The sequence below is a fragment of the Platichthys flesus genome, chromosome 9, assembly GCF_949316205.1.
Source record: "Platichthys flesus chromosome 9, fPlaFle2.1, whole genome shotgun sequence".
NCBI classification, from domain to species: domain Eukaryota; kingdom Metazoa; phylum Chordata; class Actinopteri; order Pleuronectiformes; family Pleuronectidae; genus Platichthys; species Platichthys flesus.
The window spans coordinates 26,773,907-26,783,996 of NC_084953.1; the positions used below are offsets into that span (position 1 = coordinate 26,773,907).

At 41.2% G+C, this 10,090-nt stretch overlaps 1 protein-coding gene across 1 annotated transcript in view; it reads right to left on the bottom strand.

Annotated features, from left to right (window-relative positions):
* ptprfa (protein tyrosine phosphatase receptor type Fa) overlaps window positions 1-7,533 on the bottom strand; it is a 242,174-nt gene extending 234,641 nt beyond the window's left edge. The window contains exon 1 of the mRNA XM_062395231.1: window positions 7,264-7,533. The gene's annotated coding sequence lies outside the window, so the exon portion shown is untranslated. The remainder of the gene's footprint in view (window positions 1-7,263) is intronic.
* Window positions 7,534-10,090: the final 2,557 nt, after the last annotated feature.

A 10,090-nucleotide genomic window follows, 5' to 3' on the forward strand; every position in this document is an offset into this window, starting at 1 on the left:
GAGGGGGAGACGTCATATACGGTATGCGCTGGTGCATATTCTGTGGGTTATACGGTAGTTGCGGACGCATGTGAGTGACGTATATGACTGACGCATGTTGTGAGACACGGTCATGCAATAAAGCGAACTTAGCAACTAAGAAGCCACCTTACCATTGATTTACAATTACAATATTAATTTCAGATTAACCACGAGATATCTGAAAACAAGGACAGTATCTAGCGATTGAGACCATAATCACCAGTGAGAATTTCATGGGAGAAATTCTGAGATTTCTTGGATCCAGCCCCTGATAGATCTCCGGCGTTACTATACTTTTAAGCACTTCTGCAAAGGTTTCTTCATTTGGAGCGGGAAGCTACATCCATCTTTTATATAGTCTATGAGACAAACACAGATATGAACCGGCGAACTTGGATATTCTTACCCTAACTGACCAATCAGAGGCAGAGTAAGGAGGGTGATGCTTTCACAGTCTAAGGAAAACGGTTTATTCCTAGGTCCAACCCGTGATAACTAGATTAAAAGAGAAAGTTAAAGGGTGGCCTGGAGGTGAGCTGGGAAGGTAATGGGGGCATAGAGCATAAGGTGCCAGATTCTAAGATTTACATGTTGCCCGACAAAACTTGAAATGCATAGCGATGCGCTAGACCACGTTAAGTAAAAATGGGCAAAGAAAAATTTCTCGAACTGGGAAAAAAAAATCTTACACAAGGTAAAAAACACGACGGATGGGTTGTGAGTTGACCACAACAAGCTAGCAACGTTAGGACAACGTGCAGACTGGTACTGAAGGGGAGCTACAACAAGATTCTAATCTGTGTCTAATCTTGAAAGAGCTATGTGAATTCCAAAAGGACTCTAGCCTGCAACTGAGCTGCAAAAGATAGGATAGAAACAAAATCTACTAAAGAGTGGAAGAAGCAGAGACGCGAATCAACCGGTATCCTGTCAGCGGAGGATATATTGACGTAGCTGGTGAAGCTTCAGTTGCAAACAGAAGCAAAAAAGAATTGACTTGGAAAGACGTTCACACTTCGATAATATCAGAATATATGGAATAAAAGAAAGAGTGGAGAAGAGTATGGCATCAGTCATTACTTTCGTCGAGAATTTGCTAAAGAAAGGTTTAGAGCTCCCCCACTCCCACGACTGACACCCCGCCAGGATCATTTGTGGTCAAGTTCTCAGAATGAAAGAGGAGGTGCAGAAAAAGGGTTTCTACTTTCAAGGGAAAATAATTAATCTGGACCACGATTACTCACCAGATCTGCTGAAGGAAGCAGAGAGAGTATGTTGAAACTGAAAGCCGTGTTCAAGGAGAGCATTAGTCTCATGACTTTGACTTCATGCCAAACAAATTGATGCAACATATAACAGCCAGTCAGTTTCGTTCTCAGTGGATGCTGGTCTCCGCCAGGGCTGCGCCTGTTCACCAATCCTGTTTGTGGTTTACATGGACAGGATATCGAGGCGTAGTCGTGGTGGGGAGGGGTTGCAGTTCGGTGGTCTGAGGATCTCGTCACTGCTTTTTGCAAATGACGTGGTCCTCATTGGATCATCGGCCTGTGACCTTCAGCACTCACTGGATCGGCTGGCGGCCGAGTGTGAAGCGGCTGGGATGAGGATCAGCACCGCTAAATCTGAGGCCATGACTCTTAGCAGGAAACCGATGGATTGCTTACTCCGGGTAGGAAATGAGTCCTTAGCCCAAGTGAAGGAGTTCAAGTACCTTGGGGTCTTGTTCGCGAGTGAGGGTACTATGGAGCGTGAGATTGGCCGGAGAATCGGAGCAGCAGGGGCGGTATTGCGTTCGCTTTACCGCACCGTTGTAACGAAAAGAGAGCTGAGCCGCAAGGCAAAGCTCTCGATCTACCAGTCGATCTTCGTTCCTATCCTCACCTATGGTCATGAGGGCTGGGTGATGACCGAAAGGACGAGATCACGGGTACAAGCGGCCGAGATGAGTTTTCTCAGAAGGGTGGCTGGCGTCTCCCTTAGGGATAGGGTGAGAAGCTCAGCCATCCGTGAGGAACTCGGATTAGAGCCGCTGCTCCTTTACTTAGAAAGGAGTCAGCTGAGGTGGTTCGGGCATCTGGTAAGGATGCCCACTGGGCGCCTTCCTTGGGAGGTGTTTCAGGCACGTCCAGTGGGGAGGAGACCTCGGGGAAGACCCAGGACTAGGTGGAGAGATTATATCTCAACACTGGCCTGGGAACGCCTCGGGATCCCCCCGTCAGAGTAGGTCAATGTGGCCCGGGAAAGGGAAGTCTGGGGCCCCCTGCTTGAGCTGCTCCCCCCGCGACACGACCCCGGATAAGCGGATGAAAATGAGATGAGATGAGATATAAGAGACGGGTTAAAAATCTCCTCATACTGTACTTTTTTACCCAGGTTCTATTTAATGATTTTCATACATCAAATTGTTTGGTTTTCTACATTTTACGCCTACAAATAGTAAAAGTAAAAAGTATCTATTTGGGATTCTTCGTGTAGCTGCTAGAAAATCAATAACAGAAATAGCACAAATCTGTCGACCCTATCCATTAAAGATTGGGTATGGTTTATATTATGACATTTTTTTAGATGAAAATAATCACTTTCTCTTTGAGGCTCCAGCAAGTTAAATTTAAAGAAATTTGGAAAAAATTGAAAACATGCATTTCTCTGAAACACCCTTATTTTGTTTGATTATGTGAATAAAATGGAAATTTGTCAAAATTCCCAGGTGAAGTATTGTCCCAGTATGCCCCTGCCCCTGAGATCACTGGGGAGTGGTCGCCCAGTGGTTCTGTCAGTGATATATATATATATATTATATAAATGTGATATATAAAACATATTTCTCTTTACATGACATTTCATTTAGCTGACACTTTTTTCGAAAATAACTTCATCCAACCATGAGGCTACAAACCCAGAACAAGATAATCAAATAAGAACAATTTGTTTCTAGAAAGCCAACCTACATAGTGCTACATGAAAGTTCCATTCCACCTCCTTTTATTGATGCAACCCCTCCCCCCCCATGTATCTTTCAGAGTTCAAGATCACAACTCAAATAGTAGTTTGTTTCCCCAATTAAAATGTATATTTCTTCAAATTAACTAAAGACTTCAAAGAAGCTTCCTTTGTGAGTTAATATGTTCTCCCTGAGTCAGTGTAAGTATTATCAGGGTACTCCAGCTTCCTCCTAAAGCCGAAAGATCCACAGACATCAGTGGGACACTGTACTGTGTGGGGCTTTTATTACTGATCCAAAATGTCTTGAAATATTTGTATTTCTTGATAATAAAGTCAAAATTCTAAAACAATAAATTCTTAGACTAAATGATTAGGACTATATAGCATTGGGATGAGGATATGCATTAAGAAGACTTAATTTACACACATGACGTGTGGGTTCCTTTTTATTCTACAAACTTCAAATTCATTAAAGCTACATATATCTCTTCTAAAGGAGAAATATTCGATTTGATCTCCTTCTAGTACATATAGGCACCAACACTGTAGTAACTACTTCTAACAATAAATCTTTCAAACTGTTTGTTACTGTAAAATGATTATTTCTTTATAATTGTAATGTCATGAGCAGGATTTGGCCTCAGACTGCTGTGTTGTGTTCATTTTGTGTCACCTCGTGCAGGTTAGTATGTAAAAGGTTGTATAGAGTTCTGATTGTTCTAGATTTCAATTCTATCGTGTAATGTGTAGGAGTAGAGCTAGTAGAGCGGTCATCCTCCAACCAGAAGGTCAGTGGTTCGATCCCAGTTTTCCCCATCTACATGCCAAAGTCACAAAGATGTGTGAATGTCAGGGTTCTCTCTCCCATTAAAAACAGAAATGCAATAGATGCCAAATGTAGCAGTGCACATCAGAAACAGAATTCCAGTTTATCTGGCATATTTGTTGTATGTCAAATAAAATTTATGTGAGAAAAGAGCATAACACATGAAAAAAACATATTCTACCCTGAATATTCATTATTGTTTGGATGTTGTTTCAATAACAGCTAATTAAGCATTAGTAAGAAGTAGCATAACTCCTTCCATGTAAACTGTCTCATTCATATTTGAGCCAAAAAACACATCAGTTTTTTTTTCAAATTTTCTTTGTTAAGATTTATGACAATTACTGTCTTTCCACTACAAGTAAAACAGCATGTCCATAGAGAAGGCTGCAATTAGATGCATTAAAAAAATGTTAATGATTAAAAAGAGCTTGTTTCATAAGATAAAAAACGCATGTTATCTCATAACGCCGGGTTCACACCGGACGCGGAAGCGACGCCGAAGCGAGGCGTAAGCGCAGCGCCAATCCTCTGGCTCCCATCCACTCCCATGTTAAATCGTTGTGCTGAACACACCGGACGCTGAAGCACTGCGCTGCGCCGCGGCTGCCTCGCGCCATGCAGCGATCGTTTCGGCGTCGAGTCTATTTTTTCCGCTTGACGCGAGCGTATCGCACCAGGAAACACACTGAAAAACGATTTTAAACGATATTGACGACATATTTTATATGATATAAATTATCAAATATGCATCCCATACTTTGTATTCACCCTCTGTTGTCCTGGAGTTTTAATTTGACCACTTTTACCGACCACATTATTAAATGTCCCCCTCTGCCCATCCACTACAGCCACACAAGCAGTGATACAGATAAAAAGAGAGAGAGAGGGGGGCTACGTATTCTCCACATAGGCTTGAGTGGAAAATACGTAATTTACCCCCGACCCCCGATTTTTTACGGAGCAAACAGCGAAGTTCTTCAACATGCATGACATTAAATTAATAATTGAAGTGGAGAAATGCAGTGAGTTGTATGATCCTCGGAACATGTTGTATAAAGACAAGACTAAAAAGGACACATGTTGGGACGCTGATGCAGTTAATTTTGGAGCAACAAGTAAGTATATGCTTGAAAAAAAATATGAAATGCCGTTTTTACTGCAGGCTGATAACAGCGGCGCTTCGGCCGGGTTCACACGGCATGAACCCGGCGTTCTCTGCTGTGGAATAAACTACCACTTTCAGTTCGGGAGGCAGACACCATCTGTTCGTGTAGGCTCAAAACCTTCCTTTTTGATAAAGCTTATATTTAGAGCTAATTAGTGCGGCAGAACGTTACTTGTTCTATTTTATGACACATGACACACGGAGCTTCTTTTTCCAGCTTCTCCTTCCTCTTCTCCATCCCTATCCCCCTTCCCCGGAATCCCTTTGCTTTATCACCCGCAGATCCAGGGCCTCTTTGACTGCACCATGGATTGCGGTTTGTTGATCGCGAACAGAGGGTCGCGGTGGTGGATCCAGTGTGGCGGATTCTGTGTCGTGTGAGCTGATCGTGGTGGTTGTGGCGGACCCTGTGTGGTGGATTCTGTGTCGTGTGGGCTGATCGTGGTGGTGGTGGCGGACCCTGTGTCGCGTTGGCATCGGGTACGGGCATTGGACCAGGACCGCGGCGGCGGCTCGTGGTGGGTGGCGGTGGACGGTGACTGAGGACTGGAGTGGCGTTCTGGTCTGGATGGTGGATTGTGGTCCTGCTGGTTGCTGACCATGGACTGTGATAGCAGCGGGACTGCTTGGCATGTCATGTTGGGGTTGTCCTTCGGTATGCTTAGCCTCATCAAATGCTGCTAGAGACTTTAATCTTTAATCTTGAAAACTTTAATCTTGATGATGTTTTCCTGCACGTGGCATTTATTGCACTTCTGTCCGTCCTGGGAGAGGGATCCCTCACATGTGGCTCTCTCTGAGGTTTCTACGTATTTTTACCCTGTTAAAAGGGATTTTAGTAGTTTTTCCTTAAGAAAGAATATACTGTAGAAAGAATACATACTGAGTTTTTGTAATGCCTTTTTCATTTTTTGTTGTAGATTTTTTTATAAACACTGGATCCTCATTTCACCTGCATTAACATTTATATTTATGTTGTCATATTTAACTATGACCTTTAAATTATGTCTTGGGTTCAGCTTTATACTGTATGGAAGTAAAACTATGAAGCAAAATCATACTCTGATTGAAGCAATCTAAAGTACATTACTAAAGCACATGTGTAATCCAATAACATTCTTTAGACCTACAACTTATCACATAAGGAGAGGAATAAGATATGGTATATGCCTGTTATAAGCATATAGACTGTATTTAAATCATTGCTTACATAAGAACTTAGCAGGAGCAGAGTCTGGTCATGGCAACCCACCCCACCCCCATACTTTGATTTGTCTAAAAACTAACGTCCCAGTAAATCTTGTTCAACAGAAGAAACATGGAAGCTGTTGCTTTTAACTTGTTACCATCTTGGCTTCTTCACTGGTTTTTGTGTTATTCTAATACAGTGCCAAAAAGATGATAGGACACAAATGTTGCAGTCATGCGCTTTGCCCATGACATATAGGCATCCCCTTGTGTTTATTATACACATTAAAACTTACCATTGAGCAGATGTGTAGCTGGTGATGGTACTAAATTATAATCAGCACATGTCACACTATTTTCCCAAAAGCTCACATACACATGTTTGAATAAATGCATCAAAGCAGTGATATGGTTTTCATCATGATGAATCTCAGTGGTTCCTAATGGGAAGGAGGCACCACACTCAAACTGACTGCAGTGAGTCTGAGCATGCACTGGCACTTGTGTCTTACCAAAGAAAAATGTTACTAATACATAACATATATAATGTATGTGTGGCACAATGATCCAGAAATGCGAATTAATATAAAAGAAAATGGGGAACTGTATGGATCTTCTTTCATGAAAGATGCTTAGGCCAAACGGCATTTCAAAATCTGCGGAATTTATGCATCTTCAGCCATCTCAAAAGAGTAGTTATTCTGAGTTCGTGAGTCATTTTATAACTGTTAAGTATATCATCTGCATATTGACAAAATATGCTTATATAAGTTGACGTATATCTATTTAGTAAGCATCATCTCTCAGTTGTTAGGTCATGTCGAACTGTGTAACAATAACGTGGTCAAGCTATAGCCTAAAATCACGTTACGTGACATATATATGTAGCTTAGGCTGTCTAATAAGCAAACGATGAATTGATTTAATATATGATTTTATTATCAGATTGGACAGAAATGAGCGTCGAGTTCTGTCAGATGACAGAGCGGTTGGACGGAGTTGTATGAATATTCAAAGTTGAGTGTGCAGGTCGTTACTCTATCATTATCCCCACACAGCGCTGCATCTCTGACAGCTGACATAATGAAGCAATCACAAAGCCACGTTTGTAACTCACCATTTTCTGGGCTTCTGTGGACTTGTGTATACCCTGAAAGATGCTGTAGCGCGGAGAGGTCCCCCACACAGTTAATCTCAGAGTCGCTCTGTTCCTCCAGTCCACTTGCTCTAATCCTCTGCGGTTAACAGGAGAATGGTCCGTAGGCACCGTGAGGAATGTCCGCTAATGTTCTGCTGGGGTGCTCTTCAGCCTGTATATCGGACAGTTCACGTTGTGACAGCTCTTTCCGCTGCCTACTAGCTGTCCGCTGTTCCTCTCTGACAGAGCAGCATCCCCAACACTGTCGGCAAACACCTTCGGGAGTTGTAGGCAATGCTCGGCTGTTTCCGGAACCCCTAAAGCGAGGTATGGGCTGTCAGTGACGTCCAAGCACTTTGTGGCATATTGCCGATTATGAAATGATGTGTGCAACAGTGCAAATATTATTTTGACTGGTTAAAAGCTACAGGGGTGCAGACTTGAACAGTTTGATTCAAATTGTTACCTTAAAAAAATACTATTTTGACTTAATTCAAACATCCGTGGGAGGGAGGAGGGAAGCACTGGCTGAAGTAATTACAAATGCTGCAAGGAACATGTGTTCTCGTCAATGCGATGCAAATTCGTCTTTGAATTAACTTGGTATGCAATCTTGACGCTTGCCAAATTCGCGGCACGTTCGGTTTGTACACATCTTAATCCTTGTGACTAGGATGTTTGCTTTTCTTGTTAGCTAGTGTTTTTTAGCTTGTGCAGTGATGTTAAGCAAAATGTTACTGTGGCTGTGGCTGATGATTAGGTTTTACAATGGTGGTAATTAGCTTTATTATGTTTGAGCTGGTATAAATAAACACGTTGTTTGTTGTATTAATTAACACACACACACACACACACCCACACAAAAATACATCTTTATGTCCATTCAAACTCTGCTGGATTAAAGAGCAGGAAACTGAAATTGTCTCAAGAGTTTTTATTTATAGAATTTTTACTGCAGATCAGCCACAGTGCAGTATCGTTCAGTGATAATCAATAAAAAGTACAATAAAGCAATATATTAAATTCTTAGACTGTCACCTCTCCCTGCGAGTATGTTCAATGAAGGTTTCTCAGACCCCAAGAAACTTAAAGTGTAAACTTGACGGAGTTTAGTTAATTTCTTCTGGGTATACAGTAAATATGAAAGGAGGAGAATCACATCTCCACTTTCTCAGAACGCTATCATCATATTGAACATGAAGGCTTGCTTTAGGAATGCACTTATCCCAGACAGAGGAAAAGATTTGTAGTTTAGTCTCGGAAAAGGGCATATACGATGCATTACTAATTGAATGAATTGTAGCCTAGCATTAATAGAACATGCTTTGACCCTTACACGTGGCATCTTTTGCATTTCTGTCCGTCCTGGGAGAAGGATCCCTCACATGTGGCTCTCTCTGAGGTTTCTACATATTTTTACCCTGTTAAAAGGAATTTTAGAAGTTTTTCCTTACTCTTGCTGAGGGTTAAGGACAGAGGATGTTACACCCTGTTAAAGCCCTATGAGATGAATTGTAATTTGTGAATATGGGCTATACAATTAAAATTTGATTGATTGATTGATTGACCTTGTAACCAATGTGAAAAATAAGCGTCTGTTAAACCTGGCTTAAAGCAGGAGTTATGACTTATAGGAACAAAAATGAAAAAATCTGAGAGGCTCTGCACACCCTTAATTGGCCATAAATCTTAAATCAATGGTGTAAAAAGTAAGTAATCTGTAAGAGTAACGTCAAGATTTGGTTTAGAGAATTAAATGACTGCTAAAGAGATGTTAAAGGTTCATTGTGTAAGATTTAGGTGAAAGGGCTCTATCGGCAGAAGGTGAATATATAATAATTCAAGTGTTGCTTTAAATATAAATTGCACAAATTGTTGTTTTCTTTACCCTAGCCCTTTACGCATGTCACTCCCCTGCTTGTGCTAAGCTGGAGCCTGGTTACAAAAAACACATGCTCTGGTATTGCAGGCCCAATAATAGTGTCTATAGACCGGGATGCCGAGACCACACTCAGCTGTGGGATTCTGTAGTAGTGACTTGGAAATACCAGGGGGTTTGTTGGACCAGATAAATGGCATAATGATAATCTATTGTCTTCAAGAAGGATGATGTGAGATAAATTTGTAAGTTTGTAAATAGTACTACCATTTTGATAATATTAACATGTCCTATTAGGGAGCGAGGCAGACGTATCAATGTATCTATCATCTAATGCATCTATTTAAATAATAGCAGAGTATTATAGCTTAAAGGAATACATAATATTCAGCAAGTGCTGACAGAGGTCATCAATTGGCCTCTTTTTCTGATATCTGTGACAGGAAGGGGAGATTAGATATTGGTCTGTTAATGGCTAAAACCTCTGGGTCTAGGGTGGGTTTTTGAGAAGGGGATTGATAACTGCTATTTTAAAGGACTGTGGTACATATCCTGATGATAATGACAGATTGATTGTATTAAGTAATAAACTATCAATTAGGGGCAGAATTTCTTTAAATAATGTTGTTGGAATCGGATGTTGGTTTAAAACCTGAGATTATTTCGGTAAACTAATCACAGGTGATCAGGAAGTAGCTGTCTAAGTAATGGGTAGGATGCTCCGGCGTTTCTGAGATCTCTGTTGTTGGGAGGGTATTAGTGCCAATTAAGGCCAGGAGATGGTTGATTTTATTTCCAATGGTTAGAATTTAATCATTAAAAAAGCTCAAAGTTATTTCTATTTAGGGATGGAGGAATACTGGGTTTGGTGGACGTAAATTCTCTCTGTCAGCCTGGCAACATGCTGAAAAGAAACCTGGGGTTGTT